This window comes from Choloepus didactylus, chromosome 10 (assembly GCF_015220235.1).
Source record: "Choloepus didactylus isolate mChoDid1 chromosome 10, mChoDid1.pri, whole genome shotgun sequence".
NCBI lineage: Eukaryota > Metazoa > Chordata > Mammalia > Pilosa > Megalonychidae > Choloepus > Choloepus didactylus.
This window is the reverse complement of record NC_051316.1, coordinates 21,953,086-21,980,661: the sequence shown is the minus strand read 5'-3', so window position 1 is coordinate 21,980,661 and position 27,576 is coordinate 21,953,086. Positions and strand designations below refer to the sequence as shown.

The window sequence follows — 27,576 nt, the reverse complement described above, 5'->3', positions numbered from 1 at the left end:
TCAGGTTTGCTTCATAGGTGCATGGATATTAGCAGATGCCTGCTTGAGGTAGGTCAAGGACCCTTGAGAGATTTCAGCAGGCTTTTTGTGCTGCACATCGATGTCATCCAGCACCTGCTGCCAATGCCTCAGTTTCGTCAAATGTTTCTGGATCAGGGCATCCTTCCACTGTAATTCATTCCTTAGTTCTGAGACATCCTCTTTGATGACTTGTTCTGATTTCTGGACAGATAATTATAATCTTTTCTACAGGAAAAAACATTCTGTCTGTCTTGCAATATCCAGAAATTTCTGGATACACTGAATTTCCTCCTGATCAGTGCCATTGACATAGTCCTGACTCACCAGAGAAGAAAACAAGCCTCGAAAGATGACTCCAATTCATCTATCAAAGTACTGTTAGAGATTCTCAGAGCCCCTGGCATGGCCTGAAGAAGCAAAGCCTGGCCCGGGAGTCCCAGCGGGGGTGCCCGGGACCCCAGTGGCTGCCTAGAGAACATGCCTCCCAGCAGAGCCACCAGTCTGGAAAGGCTGGCTCAACAATCTTTTAAATTTGTTCGACAGAATCTTTTATTTCCATAAGATCCACTATTTTTTTTTCTTTACTCTTGCAAACTCTTCTTTATGCTCTTCTAGGGTCTTCATATCCTTTTATATCCTGAGCCATGATACTGATGTTGGTGAGTACTTCTTTGGCTCATTGCTCCAAATTCTGTGTCTCCTTTGGCTTTTTAACTTGTGTATTTGGATAATCTGTATCTTCTGGTTTCTTCATACGCATTATAATTTTCTGTTGTTTTTGGCCTCTTGGCATTTGTTTATCTTGATAGCATTCTTTTGGTATATGTAGGCCTATTGAACACTTATCTATAATTTGACAGAGCCTGGTGGAGTGCACTTTCCCTGAGTTATCAGATGTCCCTCCTCAGCCACCTCTTACCCTCTAGCCACTTGTCCCCAACTTCATCTGTGTACTAAGTGGGGGTCCAAACCTTATGGAAGTCCTATCAGTGCACTGATTTTCCGTGTGCAGTGGGGACCACCAGCCCTGTGGGCGGGGACTTGCCCAAAGCTGATTGGCAGGGAGACCTCTTCAGTACACCATGATCCCAGCCTTTCCCAGGGTTGCAGGTGGCGTACACTGGGGCTGCAGAACTGTGCGTCTCCCTCTCCAGTTCAAATGCCCCACAGTTCCTCTCTGTGAGGCACCCATGGAATTGGGGGAATGCTCCTGGCACTTCCGTGCAGCACCCTTGCCTCTAGGCTGTGCACACTGTGGGGTTCTGTGAAGGAAGGGTGGATGCCGTCACAAGCCCACTGAATCCTGAATTCCCTTAAGGAGGCTTTTCGCTCTGGTGCTGTGAAGGGGTGTCACCCAGCCACCTACAAAGATGGCTACATGAGGCATGGAGAGCTACCTTCTTCTGCTCTTCTTTGCCTTCTGCAATGGCCTGTCCCTGCCACGGGGGTTCTAGGTTGGGGGTCTGCTCATCTACAGCTTGGCTCCCTGCTCTTGCTCCCCATTGGCTTCCTGGCTGCTTTCTGGGGTGAACTCACCCACTTGTCTGCGGCCGGCTCAGCTCCCTGCTCCCTGGAGGTTTCCCGACAGCTTCCCAGTAGCTTTCTGTGCAAGCTCACCCACTTGTCTGTGGTGCAGCTGGGCTCTCTGCTCCCCACCAGCTTCCTGGTAGCTTCCTGGCAGCTTTCCAGGGTGAGCTAACCTGCTCATCAGCATGGCATGGCTTGGCTCCCCATTCCCTGCTCCCCGGGTGCTTTCTGGGCCTGACACTCACTTTTCTGCCTACTGATATTTCTTCTCTTTCTCTAACTTGGCTTTGGCAGGGTCTTTCTCAAGTCTGTATTTTAAAATATAGTCTAGAGTTTAAAACTATTCAGAATTGTCCTTTTTTTGGTTGAATCTCTGGAGAGAAGTTTTCAGCAGCTGTTTGTGTCACCATGTTGATGATGTCACCCTCCTTACATACGTTCTTAAGGATATTTATTTTGGTTTGTTTTTATGTGGTTCATTTTTTTTTCCTTTTTTAAACTTTATCTATCAAAAAATTAAAAAACAAAAAAATGTTTTGAACAAAGCCAAATCAGAGCAATAAGAAAAACAAATAACCTAAAATAACTGCATTGCTTCCAAAATGTTCCTACCCTACCCCAAGAAAATTAGAAAACCGTAACCAAACAAATAAGAAAAACAAATAACCTAAAATAACTACATTGCTTCCAACATGTTCCTACCAAACCCCCCAAAAATTAAAAAACCATAGTCATTCGTCAGCATTCCCATAACATTAAGATTACCCTCCATAACTTACCTGTTCTTGTTGGATTATTGTTCCCACTTTTGAGCTGGGAAAGGACAGCTTTGAAGTGTTTTAAAAGAATAACTCTGATTGAGACTGGAAGAGTGGTAGTGAGGCATTGGTGGTCATAATGGAAGCATGAGCAATATAGGAGGCTAATTCAGAAATTCTAGCAAGAAATGATGCTCTTAGGAGTGTTACCAGTTGTGTTAGTGTGAAATGGCAACACATCCCAAAGTAATTGGGGAAGAAAATAAAAATATATGTGCCGGGACCCCCTGAGGAGCTGGAGGAAAGTGCAGAAGTGTTGGGCTTCCTCACCTGGATTGTTGCTGATGTTCTCATGAACATTGAGGACTGGTGGTTTGATGTGCTGAGCCTTCTATGTTGGGCTTGCCCTTATGAAGCTCATTACTGCAAAGGAAAGGCTAAACCTGCTTATAATTGTGCCTAAGAGTCTTCCCCCTGAGTACCTCTTTGTTGCTCAGATGTAGCCCTCTCTCTCTAGCTAACTCAGTTCAGCAGGTGAACTCATTTCCCTGCCCCCTACATGGGATCTAAATCCCAGAGGTGTAAATCTCCCTGGAAACACAGGATATGACTCCCAAGGATGAATCAACCTGGCATCATGGGATTAAGAACATCTTCTTGATCAAAAAGGGGATGCAAAATGAAACAAAGTAAAGTTTCAGTGGCTGAGAGATATCAAATGGAGTTGAGAGGTCATTTTGGTAGGCACTCTTACACACTATATAGATAACCCTTTTTAGGTTTTAGTATATTGGAATGGTTAAAGGTAAATGCCTGAAAATGTCAAACTGCAACCCAGTGGCCTTGACTCTAGAAGACAATTGTATAACAATAACTTACAGAGGGTGATGGTAGGATTGTGAAAGCCTTGTGGATTGCACTCCTTTTATCCAGTGTATGGATGGATGAGTAGAAAAATGTAGACAAAAACTAAATGAAGGAGAACCTAAGATGGCGACTGGGAGAGAGGGCAAAAAAACACCTCTGTGAAAAATACTAGATAAAAGCCAGAAAGTGACCCAGACCACCAGTTCCAGTGATGCACCAGCTGGACAAGGTCTGCTAAACCCACAGGGACCATACACTTGGTGAAACCAGGAGTCTGCATTCTGCAATGAGTGAGTAAGCCGGCTGAATGTCCGGCAGCCATGCTGCAGTTTGGGGAAACCATGGGTTGGTGTTTGGAGGCAGACTAGTTCTTTTTTTAAAAAAAGAAAAAAAAAGCAGCTGCAGATACGGCAGTGAGAACTGCACAGTGAAGCATGGCAGGAATGGGCTGTGTGAACGCCTCAATATCTGGCATGGAAGATAGCCTTTTGCACACCAGCTGCTAACTGTCTCAGAGTGAGGCAGGCAGAGGTGAGCCAAAAGGGGAAAATAACCATGCCTCTTGCAGCCATCTTCCCAGTGGGCTGGCAACACTCCTGCCCGGTGCCAGAGCCACAGCTCAGAGCTGCACCAAAAAACCCAGTGCAGTGGGAAGTGTTTCCAGCAACACACACATGCCACAATATTGGCTGTGGACAGTAACCTTTTGTGCACCCACAGTTAATTGTCCCAGAGCTGGGAAGGCAGAGCTGTGCAAAAAGGGGGAAATTAATGTGCCCCATACAGCCATCCTTACAGCAGGTTGGGAACACACCTACATGGCCTGGCAGCCCAGAACTTCCCTTGAGGGACAGCGCACACTTGAGATGTAACACAACCTTCCCTCAATAGAGGCCATAGAAGGGCACAGCTTGGAAGAGGGACCCACTTGGAAATCCCAGGGACCATATACCAATACCAAGGATTTTTGGGTCAGCAGCAGAGACAATCTGTGGTGAGACTAAATGAAGGTTTAGACTCTTAGAACAGCTTTAAATCTCTTGGAACATCTGGGAGGTTTGATTATTAAAGCTGCCCTCCCTCCCTAACCACCCAGACACATGCCCCACATTCAGGGTTGACAGCACCAACAAACACCCAAACTTGGTGCACCAATTGGATCCCACAAGAATCAGACCCCCACACCCCACAAAGACAAAGCCGGGGAGAACTGACTTGAGGGGAATGGGTGACGTGCAGATGCCATCAGCTGGTTAGTTAGAGAAAGTGTACTCCACCAAGCTGTAGATCTGACAAATTAGAGATTAGGCTTTGAATAATCCTACATATCCTAAAAGAACCCTATCAAGTAAAGCAAATGCCAAGAGGCCAAAAACAACAGAAAATTTTAAAGCATATGAAAAAAACCAGATGATATGGATAACTCAAACCCAAACACCCAAATCAAAAGATAGAGGAGACACAGTATTTGGAGCAATTAATCAAAGAACTAAAGATAAACAATGAGAGCATAGCATAGGATATAAAGGACATGAAGAAGACCCATGGCACAGGATATAAAGGACATGAAGAAGACCCTAGAAGAGCATAAAGAAGAACTTGCAAGAGTAAATAAAAAATAGATGATCTTATGGAAATAAAAGAAGCTGTTGACCAAATTATAAAGATTCTGGATACTTTATAGTCCAATACTAGAGGAAGCTGAACAACAAATTAGCAACCTTGAGGGCCACAAAATGGAAAAGGAAAGAACAAAAGAAAGAATGGGGAAAAAAATCAAACAAATTGAAATGAATCTCAGGGATATGATAGATAAAATAAAATGAACAAATATAAGACTCATTGGTGTCCCAGAAGGAGAAGAGAATGGTAAATGTCTAGAAACAATATTCAAAGAAATTGTTGGGGAAAACTTCCCAAACCTTCTACACAATGTAAATACACAAAGTATAAATGCCCAGCAAACTCCAAATAGAATAAATCCAAATAAACCCACTCCAAGACATGTTCTTATCACACTGTCAAATACTGAAGAGAAGGAGCAAGTTCTGAAAGCAACAAGAGAAAAGCAATTCACCACATACAAAAGAAACAACATAAGACTAAGTAGTGACTACTCAGTGGCCACCATGGAGGCTAAAAGGCAGTAGCATGACATATTTAAAATTCTGAGAGAGAAAAATTTCCAACCAAGAATACTTTATCCAGCAAAACTCTCCTTCAGATTTGAGGGAGAGCTGAAATTTTTCACAAACGAATGTTGAGAGATTTTGCTAATAAAAGACCTGCCCTACTTCAGATACTAAAGGGGGCCCTATGAACAGAAACAGAAAGGAGAGAGAGATATGGAGAAAGGTTCAGTAATAAAGAGATTCAATACTGGTTCATTAAAGGACAATAAGAGAGAGGGAAAAAATATATCTGACAAACATAAACCAAAGGATAGGATGGCTGATTCAAGAAATGCCTTCACAGTAATAACATTGAACGTAAATGGATTAAACTCCCCAATTAAAAGATATAGATTGGCAGAATGGATCAAAAAATATGAAACATTAGTATGTTTCATACAAGAGACTCATCTTAGACACAGGGACACAAAGAAATTGAAAGTGAAAGGATGGAAAAAATATTTCATGCAAGCTACAGCCAAAAGAAAGCAGAGTAGCAATATTAATCTCAGATAAAATAGACTTTAAATGCAAGGATGTTATGAGAGACAAAGGAGGCCACTACATACTAATAAAAGGGGCAATTCAACAAGAAGAAATAACAATCATAAATGTTTATGCACCGAATCATGGTGCCACAAAATACGTGAGACAAACACTGGCAAAACTAAAGGAAGCAATGGATGTTTCCACAATAATTGTGGGAGACTTCAAGACATCACTCTCTCCTATAGATAGATCAACCAGACAGAAGACCAATAAGGAAATTGAAAACCCAATCTCATAAATGAATTGGATTTAACAGACATATATAGAACATTACATCACAAATCACCTGGATACACTTTCTTCTCTACTGACCATGGAACTTTCTCCAGAATAGGCCATATGCTGGGACATAAAACAAGCCTCAATAAATTTAAAAAACTTGAAATTATTCAAAGCACATTCTCTGACCACAGTGGAATACAATTAGAAGTCAATAACCATCAGAGACTTAGAAAATTCACAGACACCTGGAGGTTAAACACACTCCTAAACAATCAGTGGGCTAAAGAAGAAATAGCAAGAGAAATTGCTAAATATATAGAGGTGAATGACAATGAGAACACAACATATCAAAACCTATAGGATGCAGCAAAAGTAGTACTGAGGGGGAAATGTATAGCACTAAATGCATAGATCAAAAAGGCAGAAAGAGCTAAAATCAAAGAACTAATGGAGCAACTGAAGAAGGTAGAAAATGAACAACAACTAATCATAAACCAAGTAAAAGAAAAGAAATAACAAGGATTAAAGCAGAAATAATTGACATAGAGAACAAAAAAAAAAAAAGAAAAAAAAAAAAAAGAGGGAGAGAGAGAGAAGAAATAACACCAAAAGTTGGTTCTTTGGAAAGATCAACAAGACTGACAAGCCCCTAGCTACATTGACAAAATCAAAAAGAGAGGAGACCCATATAAACAAAGTAATGAATGAGAAAAGTGACATTACTGTGGATCTTGAAGAAATTTAAAGAATTATAAGAGGATACTATGAACAACTGTTTGCCAACAAACTGGATAATATAGAGGAAATGGACAATTTCCTGGAAACATGTGAACAACCTAGACTGACCAGAGAAGAAGTAGAAGACCTCAACCAACCAATCATAAGCAAAGAGATCCAGTCATCAAAAAACTTCCCACAAATATATGCCCAGGGCCACATGGCTTCACAGGGGAATTCTATCAAACTTTCTGAAAAGAATGGACACCAATCTTACTTAAACCCTTTCAAAACATTTAAGAAAATGGAACACTACCTAACACATTTTATGAAGCTAACATCAATCTAATACCAAAACCAGGCAAAGATGCTACAGAAAAGGAAAACTACAGGCCAATCTCCCTAATGAATATAGATGCAAAAATTCTCAAAAAAATACTTGCAAATTGTATACAAAGACATTAAAAAAAATCATACACCATGACCAAGTGGGGTTCATTCCAGGCATGCAAGGAGGTTAAACATAAGAAAATCAATGTATTACAATGATTAACAGATAAAAGAGAAAAATCAAAGGATCATCTCAGTAGATGCTGAAAAAGCATTCAACAAAATCCAACCTCCTTTTTTGATAAAAACACTTCAAAAGGTAGGAAATGAAGGAAACTTCCTCAATATGATAAAGAGCATATATGAAAACCACACAGCCAGCATAGTAGTCAATGGTGAGAGTCTGAAAGACTTTCTTCTAAGATCAGGAATGAGACAAGGATGCCCGTGTCACCACTGTTATTCAACATTGTGCTAGAAGTGCTAGCCAGGTCAACTCAGCAAGACAAAGAAATAAAAGGCATCCAAATTGGAAAGAAAGAAGTAAAACTGTAATTATTTATAGATGATATGATCTTATATCCGAAAACCCTGATAATTTGATGATACAGCTAGTAGAGCTAATAAACAAATTTAGGACAGTAGCAGGATACAAGATTAATGTACATAAGTCAGCGATGTTTCTATATGCTTGAAATGAACAGTGAAGAGACACTCAAGAAAAAGATACCATTTTCAATAGCAACTAAAAATATCAGGTACCTAGGAATAAACTTAACCAAAGATTTAAAAAACCTATACAAAGAAAACTACATAACTCTACTAAAAGAAATAGAAAGGGAACTTAAAAGATGGAAAAATATTCCATGTTGATGGATAAGAAGGCTAGATGTGATTAAGATGGGAATGCTACCCAAACTTATCTACAGATTCAATTCATCCCAATCAAAATTCCAACAACCTACTTTGCAGAGTTGGAAAAGCTAGTTATCAAATTTATTTGGAAAGGGAAGATGCCTTGAATTGCTAAAAACACTCTAAAAAAGAAAAATGAAGTGGGAGGGCTTGCACTCCCTGACTTTGAAACTTATTATAAAGCCACAGTAGTCAAAACAGTATGGTACTGGCACAAAGATAGACATATTGATCAATGGAATTGAATTGAGAATTCGGAGATAGACCCCATGTCTATGGCTGACTGATCTTTGATAAGGCCCCCAAAGCCACTGAACTAAGTCATAATAGTCTTTTCAACAAATGGGGCTGGAAGAGTTGGATATCCATATCCAAAAGAATGAAAGAGGACCCCTACCTCACACCCTACACAAAAATTAACTCAAAGTGGATCAAAGACCTCAATATAAAAGATAGTACCATAAAACTCCTAGAAGATAATGTAGGGGAACATCTTCAAGACCTTGTATTAGGCAGCCACTTCCTAGATCTTACACCCAAATCACAAGCAACAAAATAAAAGATAGATAAATAGGAACTCCTCATACTTAGAAGTTTCTGTACCTCAAAGGAATTTGTCCAAAAGGTGAAGAGACAGCCAACTCAATGAGAAAAAATTTTTGGAAACTATTTATCTGACAAAAGACTGATACCTTGCCTATATAAAGAAATCTTACAAGTTGTTCTGGTTTGCTAATGCTGCAGAATGCAAAACACCAGAGATGGATTGGCTTTTATAAAATGGGGGTTTATTTGGCTATGCAGTTACAGTCTTAAGGCCATAAAGTATCCAAGGTAACACATCAGTAATCGGGTACCTTCACTGGAGGATGGCCAATGGTGTCTGGAAAACCTCTGTTAGCTGGGAAGGCACATGGCTGGCGTCTGCTCCATAGTTCTGGTTTCAAAATGGCTTTCTCCCAGGACATTCCTCTCTAGCAATCTTGCTCCTCTTCAGAATGTCACTCACAGCTGCACTGAGTTCCCTCTCTTTGAGTCAGCTCATCTATATGGCTCCACTGATCAAGGCCCACCCTGAATGGGCGGGGCCATGCCTCCATGGGAATATCCCATCAGAGTCATCACCCACAGCTGGGTGGGGCACATTCCAAGCACATCTAATCAGCACTAAAACGTCAGCCCCACAAGACTACATCAAAGATAATGGCGTTTGGGGGACACAATACATTCAAACTGGCACACAACTCAATGACAATAGTACAGACAGCCCAATTAAAAAAATGGGCAAAAGATATGAAGAGACAGTTCTCTGAAGAGGAAATACAAATGGCCAGAAAACACATGAAAAAATGTTCAGCTTCACTAGCTATTAGAGAGACGCAAATTAAGACCACAACAAGATACCATCTCACACCAATTAGAATGGCTGTCATTAAACAAACAGGAAACTACAAATGCTAGAGAGGATGTGGAGACATTGGAACTCTTATTCATTGTTGGTGGGACTGTGTAATGGTTCAGCCACTCAGGAAGACAGTCTGGCAGTTCCTAAGAAAGCTAGATATAGAGTTACCATTTGATCCAGCAATTGCACTTCTCAGTATATACCTGGAAGATATGAAAGCAGTGACATGAACAGATATCTGCATGCCAATGTTCATAGCAGCATTATTCACAATGGCAAAGAGATGAAAACAACCCAAATGTCCTTCAACAGATGAATGGATAAATAAAATGTGGTATATACATGTGATGGAATACTGCATGGCAATAAGAAGGAACAATGTTGTGAAACATATGACAACATGGATGAACCTTGAAGACATAGTGCTGAGTGAAATAAGCCAGGTATAAAAAGAGAAATATTATATGCTACCACTAATGTGAACATTGAAAAATGTAAAATAAATGGTTTACAATGTAGAATGTAGGGGACCTAGCAATAGAGAGCAATTAGCGTAGGGGGAACAATAACCAATAAGAACAGATAAGCTATCATGGGTAGATTTAACGTTCCAGGAATGCCCATTTGACTATGGTTTGTTAATTTCTGGTGGTTATGGTAGGAATAGGTTCACAGAAATGTTGCTATATTAGGTTATTTTCTTGGAGTAAAATAAGAACATGTTGAAAGTAAAGTAGTTACTTTAGGTTAAAAAAAAAGCCAATCCATTTCTAGTATTTTGCATTTTGGCAGCCTTAGCAACCAGAACAGATTTTGGTACCAGGAGTGGAGTGCTGCTGAGTTTGCAAATAACAAACATATTGGAATGGCTTTTAAAGTGGATAATGGGAATATTCTGGAAGAATTTTGAGGAGCTTGTTACAAAAGGCTTAGACTGTTTAGAGTAGACTGTTGGAAGAAGAATGGACTCTAAATGTACTTTTGGTGAGGACTTAGAAATGATGAATGTGAATGAAACTTGAGGAAAGGTGATCCTTGTTTTATAGTGGCAGAGAATTTGGTAAAATTGAGTCCTGGTGTCTGATGGAATGCAGAATTTGAAAGCAATGAGCTGGGTTACTTAGCTGAACAGATTTTCAAACTAAATAAAAATTGCAGCCTGGCTTCTTGCACATTATAGTAAAATGTGAGAGTAAAGAGACAAGCTGAGAACTGAACACTTGTGTAAAAGGAAAGCAGAAATTCATGGTCTGGAAAATTCTGGGCTTCTAGAAAGTGAGATCCCAGAGGATAGTGCCCCATATGAAATATATATATATATATATATATATATATTTTTTTTTTTTTTTTCTTATTGCGATGGTTCACATACCATACAACTATCCAAGATCCAAAGTGTACAATCAGTTGCCCATGGTACCATCATACAGTTGTGAATCCATAACCACAATCAATTTTTTCAATTTTTAGAACAATTTCATTACTCCAGAGAAGAAATAAAGAGAGAAAAAGGAAACTCAAATCCTCCAATACCGCTAACCATGTCCCCCTCCATTATTGATTCATAGTTTTGGTAAGTGCATTTGTTTCTGTTGATGAAAGAATGTTAAAAGACTATTAACTGTAGTATATAGTTTTCAATAGGTATATATTTCTTTTCCTATATTTCTCTCTATTATTAAGTTCTAGTTATAGTGTCATACATTTCTTCTAGTTCATGAGAGAGATTTCTAATTTTTGTATAGTGAATCATAAACATTGTTCACAAGATTCAGTGTTTTATACATTCCAATCTTTTGACCTCAAACTTTCCTTCTGGTGACATAAGTGACTCTGAGCTTACCCTTTCCACCACCTTCACACACCTTTCAGCACTGTTAGTTATTGTCACAACGTGCTGCCATCACCCTTGTCCATTTCCAAACGTTTAAGTTCACCCTAGTTGAACATTCTGCTCATAATAAGCAACCGCTCCCCATTCTTTAGCCCCATTCTATATCCTGGTAACTTATATTTCATGTCTATGAGTTTACATATTATAATTAGTCCATGTCAGTGAGACCCTGCAATATTTGCCTTTATGTGTCTGTCTGATTTCACTCAATAGAGTGCCCTCAAGATTTCTTCATCAACCCATTTCTTTTAAGATGGTTTTGTTCACACACCATACATTCTGTCCTAAGTAAACAATCATTGGTTCTCTGTATTATCATGTATTTATGTATTCAGCACCATTGCCACTATCTAAATAAGGACATCTCCAGTTCTTCCACAAAGAAGAAGGAAGAGTCAAAGAAGGCATAGAGACAAGAAAACAACAAAAGAGAAAGAAGAGAGAAAAAAACAAGGGGAAAAAAAAAAGAAAACATGACAGCTAGAAAGCAACCGAAGGAAAGATAGCATTAACCCAAAGTAGAATAAAGAGTCAGACAACATCACCAATGCCAGGAGTCCCATACCCTTCCCATATCCCCCACCCATATGCATTTAGCTTTGGTATACTGCCTTTGTTATATTAAAAGAAGCATAATACAATGTTTCCATTAATTGTAGTCTGTAGTTTGCGTTGATTGTATTTTGCCCCCAATCCCACCCTACTTTTAACACCTTGCAATGTTGACATTCATTTATTCTACCTCATGTAAAAACATACTTGTACCTTTTATTACAATTGTTGAGCACCCTAGGTTTCCCTGAGTTACAGAGTCCCAGTCTTTATCCTTCATCTTTTGTTCTTGTGTCCCACATGGTCCCAACCTTCCTCTTTCAACCATACTCACAGTCATCTTTGTTCGGTGTACTTACATTGCTGTGCTACTATCTCCCAAACTTGTTTTCCAAACCTCTTACTCCTGTGTTTTCCTTTCTGTCTGCAGTGCTTTCTTTAGTGTTTCCTGTAGAGCAGGTATCTTGTTCACAAATGCTGTCATTGTCTGTTTGCCAGAGAATATTTTAAGCTCTCCCTCATATTTGAAGGATAGTTTTGCTGGATATAGGTTTCTTCGTGGTTTTTCTCTTTCAGTATCTTAAATATATCATCCCACTTCCTTCTTGCCTCCATGGTGTCTACTGAGAAATCCACACATAGTCTTATCAAGCTTTCTTTGTATGTGGTGGATTGCTTTTCTCTTGCTGTTTTCAGGATTCTCTCTTTGTCTTTGACATTTGATAATCTGATTATTAAGTGTCTTGGTATAGGCCTATTCAGATCTATTCTGATTGGGGTATGCTGTACTTCTTGGATCCGTAGTTTTACGTCTTTCATAAGACATGGGAAGTTTTCATTGATTTTTTCCTCTATTTTTGCTTCTGTCCCTTTCCTTTCTCTTCTCCTTCTCGGACACCAATGACACGTACATTCTTGCTTTTCATTTTATCCTTAAGTTCCTGGAGATGTTGCTCATATTTTTCCATTCTTTTCTCTATCTGTTCTTTTGTGTGTAGGCTTTCAGGTGCCTTGTTCTCCAGTTCCTGAGTGTTTTCTTCTGCCTCTTGAGGTCTGCTGTTGTATGTTTCCATTGTGTCTTTCATCTCTTGTGTTGTGCCTTTCATTTCCATAGATTCTGCCAGTTGGTATTTCAGACTTTCAATTTCTACCTTGTGTACGCCCAGTGTTTTCATTATATGGTTCATCTTTTTTGCCATATCTTCTCTAAACTTTTTGAATTGACTTAGTATTAGTTGTTTAAACTCCTGTATCTCAGTTGACGTATAAGTTTGTTCCTTTGACTGGGCCATAACTTTGTTTTTCTTAGTGTAGGTTGTAGTTGTCTGTTGTCTAGGCATGGTTTCCTTGGTTACCCCAGTCAGGTTTTCCCAGGCCAAAATGGGCTCCAGTCCCAGAAGGAAGAACTATTCAGTATCTAGTTTCCCTAAGGGTGTATCTTAGAAAATTGATACACCCTGTGAGGCCTCAGGTCACTGTGCTTTTCTGCCCAGCAGGTGGTGCCTGTCAGCCTGTAACTCCAGTCTGGTTTAAGGAGGTATGGCCCATGGCTTTTTTCCCCCAGGCTCTGGGGTCTGGTTCTGAATGGAAGGTGAGTGGTAGAGCTGGGCCCCACCTCTTTCCTCTTAGGGAAGATAGACCCTGTAGGGAGAGGTCATTAGCATTTGAATGATCTCTCTCTGCCTGTGCTGTCTCCACCCTTGTCTGGGTCAGAGCACTGGGAACTGAAAACAGCTGAGGCTTTCTCCACTGAGCTGAAACAGGGACAGAAAGCCCCCTTCAAAGCCAGTCCATGGCCACCCTCCAGCTCTCCAAGGTCAGTCATCACCCAAAGCCTCTGTCTTGTTGGGGATTCACAGTTTGTATTGATTCACATTTGTTAATTAAAACCCTAGTTGAGGCTCAGCTGAGCTGTATTCACTTGCCTGAGGAGAGCTGCTCTCTAGCACCATGAGGCTTTGCAGCTCGGGCTGTGGAGGGAGGGGGTCCTGCGTTGGATTTGCAATTTTTACTTACAGATTTTGTGCTGCAATCTCAGGCATTCCTCCCAATTCAGGTTGGTGTATGATGAGTGGACAGTCACATTTATCCCCCCACAGTTATTCCAGATTATTTACTAGTTCCTGGTTTTTTATTAGTTGTTCCAGGGGGACTAACTAGCTTCCACTCTGCTCTATGCTGCCATCTTAGATCAGCCTCCCACATGAAGTTTTAACCACACACAGAACCTGACAGCCAATTCAGTACAAGCCAGGACTGGAGATGAGGTTATCCAGGAAGGATTTGTGGAAAGTCCTATTGTCTTACACTTTTGACCCCTGTGTGCTGTATGCCAAGCCAACAAATTTTTTGCAAGATCTATATAAACAGAGCCACTGCCAATCTGGAGTTAAAGGGACAGAAAAGGGACAGATTGAAGGAAAAAATTCTTCTAAGGTAGAACCATGGAAGCTGAGGTCTGAAGTTAAGAAAGTTCAGGGCAGAACCTTTGACCCACCCATGCATGTGGAGAAGTTGATTTTGCCCCACAGTTTTAAAGAGGATGGAGCACATTTCCCACAGTCTGGTGAGAGTGTCATGGGTTTATCTCCTTACACCTCACACCCACGATCTCTGTTAGAAAAGGCCTGAGCCTAATCAGGTCATGATTTGGTTGGTTTGAGCTTTGTCAAGTAACATCCCACTCAATTAAGAGTATAGTGACAGATAATGGTTTAAAAGTTAAGAGCTCTGAAGACAAGAATTCACCTTTAACACATTTTTAGTAAAGGAGCACTTAAGGTAAAAGGAACAAGTTTACAATATAAAAATTACTTTATACATTGGGGAGGGGCAAGGTGGTGGCATAGAGGGTTGTGGAATTTAGATAGGCTCCTGGAACAACTAATAAACATCCACAAACAACCACTGGGTGACAACTGTGACTGTCCATGCATCATACACTAACCTGGATTAGGTGGAATGGCTGAGATCTAAGCATAAAATCTGTAAGTAAAAACCGTAGAACCGTGCTGGAAGCCCCCTTCCCCCATGGCAGGCTGAGCTGTAAGACCTCGCTGTAGGAGAAAGCAGAATTCCCAGAACAAGTGAATATAACTCAGCCCAGCTCCAAACAGGGTTTTAATTAACAAATATGGACTGCTTAATACAAGCTACAAACATAGAAAAACTCCTGGCAAGCAGCAAAGTAACCTGAGGTAGCTCCCAGTGGAGAGGAAGTGTGGTTAAAGGAAAAAAAAAATATATTTTTTGTTGATTAAAAAAAAGAGAAAGAAAAACGCAGAGGCTTTTAGAGGTGACTGGCCTTAAAGAGCCAGAATACTCTTTAGTATTTAGGAAAGGGAGCCCAGAAGACCAGTCCTCTCCCTGACTGATGGGCAAAACTGGGGGCCATGGACTGGCTCTGAAAGGGGCTTTGTTTCCCTTTTTCTCTCTCTCAACCTGAGTGGCTCAGTGGAGAGAGCCTCAGCTATTGTCAATTTCGAGCACTCTGACCCAGACAGGGATGGAATAACAGAGTCAGAGAGAAAAGGAGTAATTCAAATACAGAAGATAGCTCCCTTCCATAAGAGGATTGAGATGGGGCCCAGCTCTAGTGAGATGGGGCCCAGCTCTAGTGCTTGCCTTCCCTTCAGAACCCAGACCCCAGGGCCTGCAGGAAAACAGCCCAAACAGAAACAACCCAAGCTGAGAACTAAAGGGGTCACACCTCCTTACAGCAGTTGAAAGTGACAGGCTGACAGGTGCCACCTGCTGGGCATGTAAGGAAAAGCACAGGAGCTAGAGGCCTCACAGGAAAGTCTGCCAATCTTCTAAGACACACCCTCAGGGAAACTTGACACTGAATGTAACCCCATTCTGAGACCTGAACCCATTCAGGCATGAGAAAATCTGATTGGAATGACCAAGGAAACCAGATGCCTAGACAACAGAAAACTATAAATTACACTAGGAAAAAATGAAGATATGGCCCAAAGGAACAAACTTACACCTCAATTGAGATACAATTGGGATAGTTTCACTTTAATGAAACAATCAATTAAAGATTTTCAAAGAAATATACTAAATCAATTCAAAAACCAAATCATTGAGTTCAGGGAAGATATGGCAAAAGAGATGAAGGCTATAAAGAAAACACTGGGTGAACATAAGGTAGAAATCAAAAGTTTGAAAAAACAACTGGCAGAATCTATGGATAGGAAAGGCAAAACACAAGAGATGAAAAACACAATGGAGACATACAACAGCAGATTTCAAGAAGCAGAAGAAAAAATTCAGGAACTGGAGAACAAGTCACCTGAAATCCTACACACAAAAGAGCAGATAGGGGAAAGAATGGAAGAATATGAGCAATGTCTCAGGGAACTGAATGAGAACATGAAGCACATGAATGTACATGTCTTGTGTGTCCCAGAAGGAGAAGAGAAGGGAAAACATGCAAAAGCAATAATAGAGGAAATAATCAATGAAAATTTCCCATCTCTTATGAAAGGTATAAAATTACAAATCCAAGAAGTACAGCATACCCCAAACAAAATACATCTGAATAGACCCATGCCAAGGTACTTAATAATCAGATTGTCGAATGTCAAAGATAAAGAGAGAATCCTGAAAGCAGCAAGAGAAAAGTGATACATCGCATGCAAAGGAAGTTTGATAAGACTAAGTGTTTATTTCTCAATGGAAACCATGGAGGCAAGAAGGAAGTGGTGTGATACATTTAAGACACAGAAAGAGAAAAACTGCCCACCAAGTATCCTATATCCAGGAAAACTACCCTTCAAATATGAGCGAGAGTTTAAAATATTCTCTGACAAACCAGCAATGAGAGAGTTTGTGAACAAGATACCTGCTCTGCAGGAAATACTGAAGTGAGCACTACAGACAGATAAGAAGAGACAGGAGTGAGAGATTTGGAACACAGTTTTGGATGATGGTAGCACAGCAATGTAAGTACACTGAAAAAGATGACTGTGAGAGTATGGTTGAAAGAGGAAGGTTAGGAGCATGTGGGACACCAGAAGGAAAGAGGAAAGATAAAGACTGGGACTGTATAACTCAGTGAAACCTAGAGTGCTCAGCAGTTGTGATAAAATGTACAAATATGCTTTTACATGAGGGATAACATGAATATCAACCTTGCAAGGTGTTAAAAATGGGGTGGTATTGGCAGAAAATATAATCAATGCAAACTAGAGTCTATAGTAACAGAAACATTGTATTATACTTCCTTTAATGTATCAAAGGCAATATACCATAGCTAAATGCCTATAAGAGTAGGACATAAGGGAGTGGTATGGGACTCTTGGCATTGGTGATGTTGTCTGACTCTCATTGTACTTTAGTTTAATTCCTCCTTTCCTTTTGTTGTTTTTTAGCTATCACTTTTTCTTTCTTTTTCTTTTTGTTTTTCTTTTGTCTCTCTACCTTCTTTGACTCTTCCTCCTCCTTTGTGGAAGAAATGGAGATGTCCTCATATAGATAGTGGAGATGGGGATGAATGAATAAATATGTGATTATACAGAGAACCACTGATTGTTTATTTAGGATGGAATGAATGGTGGGTGAACAAAACCATCTTACAGAAAATAATGAGTTGATCAAGAAACCTTGAGGGCACTATATTAAGTGAAATAGGTCAGATACATAGAGACAAAGGTTGTATGATCTCACTGATATGAACTAATTATAAGACATGAAATATAAGTTACCAAGATATAGAATGGGGAAGAATGGGGAGCGGTTGCTTATTACGAGCAGAATGTTTAACTAGGTTGAACTTAAGTGTTTGGAAATGGACAGAGGAGATGGTAACACATTATTGTGAGAATAACTAACAGTACTGAATGGTGTGTGAATGTGGTGGAAAGGGGAAGTTTAGAGTCACATATGTCACCAGAAGGAAAGGAAGGAAAGTTGGAGGTTAAAATATGGGAATGTATAAAACATGAATCTTGTGGTGAACAATGTGCATGATTAACTGTACAAATATTAGAAATCTCTTTCATGAACTAGAACAAATGTATGACACTTATAACTAGAAGTTAATAATAGTGGGGTATGTAGGGAAAATATACCTATTGCAAACTATGTACTACAGTTAGTATTGTTTTAACATTATTTCATCAACAGTAACAAATGTACTATACCAATACTATGAGTCAATAATGGATGGGGCATGTTTCAGGCTATGGGAGTATTTCAGTTCCCTTTTTTGTTTTTATTTCTTTTCTAGAGTAATGAAAATGTTCTAAAAATTGAAAAAAATGTTAATTGTGGTGACGGATGCGCAGCTGTATTATGGTGCCATGGGCAATTGATTGTATAATTTGGAGGATTGTATGCTATATGAATATATCTCAATAAAACTGAATTAAAAAATTAGTTGATACATTACCAAGCCTGGGAGCCCCCACTCCTCCAGATGCAGCTGAACATGGGTTCAGAGAGCTCCCCCTTGTTTGAGTTACAGAAAATTTGTAACCTCTTGATTTGCATAACTTTAAGTCATATTCTATTTTTACATTAAATGATGCTTTAAGAACATGAACGTCTCACAAAGTGAAGCATCTCAATCCATGAGTGGTTGGAGATCAAAGGAAGGCATCCACGTTATCAGAGACTTAGCCTTGAATACCTGTAAAACTCTACTGATAATGTTTTTACTAATTAAGCTATGATTTCTGTAACAGCAATGTAACATACTTTTTCTTGTATAAAAATTAGAAAAGATATTACTATTACTTGTCTCTACCTTGTTAATACAGTGTTTTCACTTTGTTCTATTGATTAGTTTAGCCATTAGATCATATTGAAAAACATACATTTGTTTAGGACTGTATTCAACCTTGCTACATTATTTACAGCTTCTCTGTGATTAAAGTAAGAGTTGCAGCCCATCCTATTTTCACAAAGGACTAGGTGATTACATGTTATCTATATCTAAGAAGTATGAGAGGGCATTTCTGCTTTCTTGAAAATATTCACAGTTTTTTTAAACTGTTTATTTTCTCCTTCAGTATAATTTTCTAATATTGGACTTGAAGGGTTTGAAACATCTGTCCCAGTTATTATAGTAATGGCTTTCCACTTTTTATCATTTGGAAATTGTACTTGAGTGTTTTTAGGTAAAAGTTCTGTTAAATATGCTTCTATATCATAAGGAATAACTGGTTCTTCACTATCAGAACCAAACACATCAGGTGGTATATGAGAGCAGCTTGGAGAGAAGGAATCTGCATTCTCATTATCAGATTCCTCAGTAGAGATATTATCCTGTGATGCCCTCTCCTGCTGGTTTCTCTCTTCAAATTCTATATAACTCATTGCATCATTAATTTGATTAATATCTAGCTCTCCTTGTTTTCCTTTGTTTATTCCATAAGGGCTAATCAACTTTGCTCTCTGAAATTCTTGCCCTTTCAGAAATTGGCCATGCCCATGGGTAGGATGTGTTCAATTAGGGTCAGTAGCCAATTTATTTGAAATATAGACTGCATTATCCATATGTTCTGACAATAGAGTTTTATACCTGGATTAAAATCTAAAGGATATTTACAGTATTCTATTACTGGCTTATCCAATTCAAGGTGATTAATATCCAAATACCATATAATTGCTTTTTTCCCCCTCTTTGGGGAAGTTCCAAAACCAGTAAAGAGTGTATACAGCAAAATATTGTTCAGGATTACATTTAGATTTAAACTTTCCACTACACCAAGTTGTGTTTTTATAGCAAAGAAAAATCAAAGTTCCATGTTAGGTCAAAGTCATTACCACATCCCCAAATCCCAGTGAATTGAAGGCTATTGAGATCATTGTCCTGGAAGATCTCCTCCATGGTGATTGCTGTTATTGTATCTCCTAGAGCTCTACGTAGAAGGAAAGGTGACGGCAAGGCAAAGCATATATTATGACAATTTATCAAATGTCTCTTTAACTCTTGAATAGTAATCTGGGTGCTATATCCCATTTTTATTGGAAGGAAGCACTCAGAATTTGGATTGGTGTCATAAAACAAATATATTCTATACAGGAACTCTTCTGCATGTATTTTGCACATATATTTCAGACTAAGTTGGTTAGTCTTAGTTACAATAATGATAATGTCAAAATGATGTATTATATTCCTAACGGTATGAGGAGTATACAGAGTTAATAGAGCACATTGAAGTTTCCACTTACATTTTTCACTTCTAAGGCCTTGTAGTGAGGTTTTATGAAAATGCTATAAAACAGCAGTATTTCCTTGTCCCTCTTCATGGTCACTTATTCTTCCTTCTTTTTCTGAGAATTTGGAAGCCATGTCAGAATCCTGAAAATCAATGTTACAAGTATGGTAATAATTATTATGATGATTATGGCCTTAGCATAAGTTAATATATCAATTATTCCACCAAAGATGTCTTTGTTAGCAGTACTTACAAAACTGGCTGTTTTTGCAGCTGAGACAGCAGCAGGCCAGACATCCTCCAATGCTTCTCCTAATTGCTTGATCCACTCTGGAGCATCCCCTTCATGTAAATCCAGTCTGAGAAGGTCAGACTTTATATCTTCTATCTGCTCTTCAATGCTAACCTATATATCAGTGCCCTTGACTTCAATCTTCTTTAGCTTAGCTAAGATTCCAACCAGGTGTGGTAACCTCAGTTGTATTTTTGGTATATGAAAGTTACCCAAAACAACAGTTTGCTCTTTAGGCAAAGGTTTCTTTAATATTTTTTTCAAAGCATGTTACTGTATCATTGACAGTGACAGTTGAGGATTGATATGGAGGTATATTATAGTCTCTAGTATCTGACATAACTAAATAATTGCCATTCTTTAAAGGAATAAATTCTATGTAAGGAGATGAAATTGCTTTTCCAGTTACTGGACATTTACTCCCAGTTTTATTGCCACAATGTTGATGTAGATTAATTTCTTCACAAGTAAGATAATCTCTTTCTTCACATGTGGCCCTCTCTCTCTAGCTAAGCCAACTTGGCAGTTGAAATCACTGCCCTCCCCCCAACATGGGATCAGACACCCAAGGGAGTGAATCTCCCTGGCAACATGGAATATGACTTCCAGGGAGGAATGTAGACCTGGCATCATGGGATGGAGAATATCTTCTTGACCAAAAGGGGGATGTGAAAGGAAATGAAATAAGCTTCAGTGGCAGAGAGATTCCAAAAGGAGCCAAGAGGTCACTCTGGTGGGCACTCTTATGCACAATATAGACAACCCTTTTTAGGTTCTAGTGAATTGGAGTAGCTAGCAGTAAATACCTGAAACTACCAAACTACAACCCAGAACCCATGAATCTTGAAGATGATTGTATAAAAATGTAGCTTATGAGGGGTGACAATGTGATTGGGAAAGCCATAAGGACCACACTTCCCTTTGTCCGGTGTATGGATGGATGAGTAGAAAAATGGGGGAAGGGAAAAAACAAACAAAAGGCACCCAGTGTTCTTTTTAAATTTAATTGCCATTTTTCACTTTAATTTTTATTCTTGTTATTTTTGTGTGTGTGGTAATGAAGGTGTCAGGGATTGATTTTGGTGATGAATGCACACCTATGTGGTGGTTCTGTGAACAATTGAATGTACACTTTGTTTTGTGTGACTGCATGGTATGTGAATATATCTCAATAAAATGAATAAAAAAATTGACAAAAGGAAAAAAATCTCTTCACATCCTGTAGGCTCTAAATAATATAATTCAGAACCTTCTTGACTAATTGTGTATAAGTTTGATGTATCTTTATTAAAGTTGAGTTCCTGTTTTTACTAAATGTCCAATGTTTAATACTTGCCAGTTAGTATAGAATACTTTGTTGGGTGGAATTATTTGATAATAAATCCCTATTTCCCAGATACTTTTAATTGGAGATGTGTAAATTTTCTTTGTATCATATATAATGCTGCATGCTGTTGCTTAACTATTTGCATACCATGTTGAGGAATATTAAGACCTTCATTGGTTCATGTTCCATTTAATATTCTCCAGTCATTTCTCCCTTCTGTGGAGAGTATTCTGAAACTTTGTGTATAAGATAGTATTAACATGGCTGTAGTTAATTCATCTATATGCTGAGTGCCCTCCATAGTGGCTTTCAGGAGTGTGACCACATGGTCTTTTAACATATGTAATCCATCAGCTAACTGATCATCATTTAAGTCAGAAAGTTTAGATACTGTTGCTATTGAGTTAGCCATCGTAAGGCTAATTTTCTGAAGTCTTAGTGTTCGTGAGGCTTCTTCATCCTTGTTTTAAGGACAAGAATTTACTTCCTTTTGTTTACTCTTAATTTGTATGTTAGATATGTTGACTTCATTAATCCCCATATCTTAACTTCAGTTGGAAGTTCTTTAATATTAATAGTATTATTCTCTATTTGAGTTGTAAAAAGTTCATTTAATGAGTTAACCACGCTCTCTACATGATGTTTTTTTAGCTTCTGCAATGCACTTCTGATATAGTGAGTATACCTTATATTTAGGCTCCATAATTTTCCTTTCCTTTTTACATATTGGTGCAGGGAACATTTTACAATATGCTAATTGTCCCCATTCTGTTTTAATTTCAGAGACAGTCCATTTTGGGTACTAAAGGCAGAATTCACCTGGAGAAGACTGTGATTCACACTGACATTTAACTTGTTATTCGTGTATATTGTTTAGGTCAGGGAGTTGTCTCCAAAATTGACATGCATAAAGATGAATATTCTTAGCTTTAGTAAAGTTAACACATTCAGGTAATATGCTGCTTATATTCTTTTGAAAATAACCACAATCTCCTTTCCATAAGGAATAAGTAGTATATGTTGTATTTAGGAAGTAAATTAACTCTGAGTGATTTCAAAATTGAGTAATAATGGGAGATTTGAATAAACTATCTAAAGGGTCTCCATTAGACCCATCATTCTTTTTCCACTCTGAATGCAGGGCACAATCCTTCAATAGGCCAGTTATACTATTTTCAATCATTGGAAATAATTTCTTATCTAGAACTTGTTCAGTTGTAGTTCTAGCAACCTACCACCAACTGTCATACATATTGGTGGAACAAAAGATAGCCTGTTTATATGTAGCATTGCCTCCAGGCTTACTATATGCACCAGTATGTGCATAATTTTGATCAGCAATAGTCCAATTTCTTGGTCTCATTATTTGTGGTTGAATGTAATACTTCCAGGCATTCAGTCTGGTGGTATCAGAGATGCCCCTAGATGGAGGTATAAGGTAACGATCCTGGATAATTTCAGAAGTTGGCCAAATTCTATTTGAATTGTATTTTACTAAATAGCAATGCCCAAATTCTTGAAAACACCTCTTTTGTTGATATTGTTCCTGAGTGTATGGCTGATCTAGAGGTAAAGTAAAAAGCAAGAAAATTTCTTGCAATTGGGCAAATTCATTATCAATTAACTGAGTCAAGATTTTTTGTCCTTGAGTGGTATATATCTGATTATCTTGTGCAATACTAGAGGTACCTCACAAGAGGATTTGTGAAATACCCAGAGTTCAGTTCTTATGTATAATAGGCTTAGGGAATGTGTGCCGGTTTGAATGTATTATGTCCCCCAAAATGCCATTATCTTTGATGCAGTCTTGTTTGGGCAGGAAACTTATTGGTGTTGATTGGGTTGGAGACTTTTGATTGGTTGTTTCCGTGGAGATATGATGACTAAATTTGAGGGTGAGATCTTTCATTGGATAATTTCCATGGATTAGTTTACATGATTAGTTTACTAGAGCACTATATAAGCTCAGACAGAGGGAGCAAGCTTGCTACAGCCAAGAGGGACACTTTGAAGAAAGCACAGAAGCTGAGAGTAGCTGCAGATGAGAAACAGTTTGAAGACAGCTGTTGAAAGCAGACTCCTGCTCCGAAGAAGCTAAGAGAGGACAAAGACCCCAAGAGCAACTAAGAGTGACATTTTTTGAGGAACTGCAGCCTAGAGAGGAATGTCCTGGGAGAAAGCCATTTTGAAACCAGAATGTTGGAGCAGATGCCAGCCACGTGCCTTCCCAGCTAACAGAGGTTTTCCAGATGCCATTGGCCATCCTCCAGTGAAGGTATTTGATTGCTGATGCATTTCCTTGGACACTTTATGGACTTAAGACTGTAACTGTGTAACCACATAAACCCCCTTTTATAAAAGCCAATCCATTTCTAGTATTTTGCAAAAAGGCAGCATTAGCAAACCAGAACAGATTTCTTCTCTGAAGAATGACTGATAGTTTCCCAGAACACCTCTGTTAGCAGAGAAGTCATGTGGCTTGGGTCTGCTGATATTTGGTCCCAGGTTGCATTTCAAAATGGCATTCTCCTAAATGTCTCTGGGTTTCTGTTAGCTTCTCTCTCTCAGCTCCTGTGTGTTGTTGCTTCTTTCTCCCAGGATGTTTCTCTCTAAGCGTCTTAGCTTCTCCAGTACAAACTCTGAGCATCATCTCTTTGCTTAACATCTCAAAATGTCCTTCTATCTGCATCTCCAAGGATCTCTGAGCATCTCTGTTGGCTCCCAAGCATCTCATGTCTGTGTCAGTTTTTAGATCCTTTATGGACTCCAGTGATCTAATTTAGACCTACCCTGAATGGATGTGGTAACACCTCCAGGGAAATATTCTAATCAAAGTGTCACCTACACTTGGGTGAGTCACATCTCCATGGAAACAACCTAATCAAAAGATTAATAAATCTGCCCCAACAAGATTGTATTAAAGAACATGGTTTTTGTGGGAAACATAATATATCCAAACCAGCACAGCAGTCCAATATTGGGCTCTCAATAGATGGAGATTTACCTCAAGGATTGTGTCATATATGGTTTTGAATAAAAGGCTATCTTTAAGAGAGTCATCATGTCCCAAAACCTTCTATAAAATGATCACTGCACATATGAGAATACTGCCAATTACCACCTTCTCCCCCTTTTGCTGCTAGGAAGGACTCAGTGTGAAGATAAGTTCAAGATGAAGAAACATTTTTCCTTCACCCAGGTAGATTTACAAAGCAGCCAGGAAGCCAAGTGTTATCACCAGAAGCAATGGATATGGTCAAACATTTATCATTGGTTAGTCACAATAAATACTCTCTACTGTAGACACTTTGCCTTGGAAATTAGGCTTTTGAGGTTTACTAAGTAAGTAGGATTCCTTACTGTCGCTTGTCATAGTTCACCATCCCTGCCCATAGTTCGTCAAGAGCCCTTTTAATAAGACTGTTCTCAGTTGTTCCAATTGAGGATGACACCTGTTTCTTTGGGGAGCATGATTAAGGGGAGGGAATTTAATCTTTTATTTCATGTTATAATCCCAGCATCTGGGATGCTGTCTACTGTGTTTTCAATAACTATTCGTTGAATAAATTGACCGTTTTTTCTGTATTAGAGATCTTAATGTTAAGGGTTATTATAATTGACTTAATAAAACTTCACCGGTACTTTTGTAGTTATTATTTGTAATTGGTTAAAATTCTAAACATTGGGGAAAAGCAGGCAAATTTGTCACTATGTGCATGTAAATCCAAGATAATTAACAAAAGTTTGTTAAAACATTAAGAGAATTCAGCAAGAAACAAGGTTAACATATAAAAACCAACAGTTTTCCTATATGTTACCATCAGGAAAATACATTCCTAAACAGTCAGGCCTCCCTGACCCTGCATCAAACATAGAAAGAAGTCTCATAGGGGACTGGTGGTTTGATGGGTTGAGCCCTCTACCATAGGTTTTGCCCTTGGGAAGACGGTTGCTGTAAAGGAGAGGCTAGGCCTCCCTATAATTGTGCCTGAGAGCCTCCTCCCGAATGCCTCTTTGTTGCTCAGATGTGGCCCTGTCTCTCTAGCTAAGCCAACTTGAAAGGTGAAATCACTGCCCTCCCCCCTATGTGGGATCAGACACCCAGGGGAGTGAATCTCCCTGGCAACCTGGAATATGACTTCCGGGGAGGAACATAGACCTGGCATCGTGGGACGGAGAACATCTTCTTGACCAAAAGGGGGATGTGAAAGGAAATGAAATAAGCTTCAGTGGCAGAGAGATTCCAAAAGGAGCCGAGAGGTCACTCTGGTGGGCACTCTTACGCACAATTTAGACAGCCCTTTTTAGGTTCTAAAGAATTGGGGTAACTGGTGGTGGATACCTGAAACTATCAAACTACAACCCAGAACCCATGAATCTCAAAGACAATTGTATAAAAATGTAGCTTATGAGGGGTGACAATGGGATTGGGAAAGCCATAAGGACCACACTCCACTTTGTCTAGTTTATGGATGGATGAGTAGAAAAATAGGGGAAGGGAACAAAGAAACAAACAGACAAAGGCACCCAGTGTTCTTTTTTACTTTAATTGCTCTTTTTCACTTTAATAATTATTCTTGTTATTTTTGTGTGTGTGCTAATGAAGGTGTCAGGGATTGATTTAGGTGATGAATGTACAACTATGTAATGGTGCTGTGAACAATCCAATGTATGATTTGTTTTGTATGACTGCGTGGTATGTGAATATATCTCAATAAAATGAAGATTAAAAAAAAAAAGTCATCTCTTTGTTTTGGTGAGAAGGTGAGTTTATTGGCACTTGAGGAAAGAACTTTCCAAGACTGGTTCAGAGTGAGAAGAGTGGTTTGGGCTTTTATAACCCCAAGCAGACAAAGTAATGGCCAGGATCCAGAAGAAAGCAGAAGTTAAAAATATAGAAGAGAAAAAGCTGTTCAGTCAGATCTCCTGTTATCTTGAAGTCCTTACGTCATTCAGGCTTGTTTTACAAGAAGGCAGTGATTATCAGACCATATTGTGATATCCCTTGCAACCTCCTGCAGGCAATTCTGGGAAAGTGCCTGGAAACAGAGAGTAAGTTTTTTTGTGGTGTGGTTGGGATTAGAGCAACAGCAAGTTATTTTAACAAGGGCTATTTATGCTTAGAATAACTCAAGGCTGCTTGAGTGCAGTGATCTTAATAAATGGGGTTTTTGTTGTTTTTCTTTTGGCTATTGAAGACTACACTAAGCATTTTTCAACTAAAGAATTATATTGAGTATTTTCTATTTGTCCAGCAATCACATACGGTATAACTGCAGCACCAGACTCAGCCCTGGCTTAAAACCCTCAGGCTTGGCTCCCAGGCACCCAGTTCCTGGCTCAGGGGGGTCAATGGGTCCCGGGTTTGTAAAAAGAAAGGATCGAGGTCCCAGAGTGAAAATTTAGAAGTTAGGAAGTAAATATACAGATATAGATAGATATAGATTGTGTGTGTGTGTGTGTGTGTGTGTATACACATATATATACATTATACATCTATAATTTCATTCCTAAATACTCAAGTCACATCTTTAACAAGGCAAGTTTCCCCAATTCTCTCTAAATGTCTTTTAAGAAAAGCGGTTATTTCCATCATGATCTGTTCAGGACCAGCTTTTGTAGAGTTCAAGTTTCACCCTTAATCTCTGCTGGCTGTGCAGGAACTTGGAAGGGGGAGACCTTTAAGAATGTCAGCCCCCAACTTTTTATTACACAGAAACATCCTAAATATCAGTTCAAAGACGTTCGTGGAAACGTAGTCCGGAAGCTTACTCGCTCCCCGCACAGCACTCTGGGAACAAAATTCTGGGCTTCCTCTGCGCATGCGTACCGGGAGCCCCGTTTCCTCAAGACGCGCT

General features: G+C 39.1%; 1 pseudogene; it reads right to left on the bottom strand.

The window, feature by feature from the left end:
• Window positions 1–27,542, bottom strand: LOC119545123 (annotated as a pseudogene).
• Window positions 27,543–27,576: the final 34 nt, after the last annotated feature.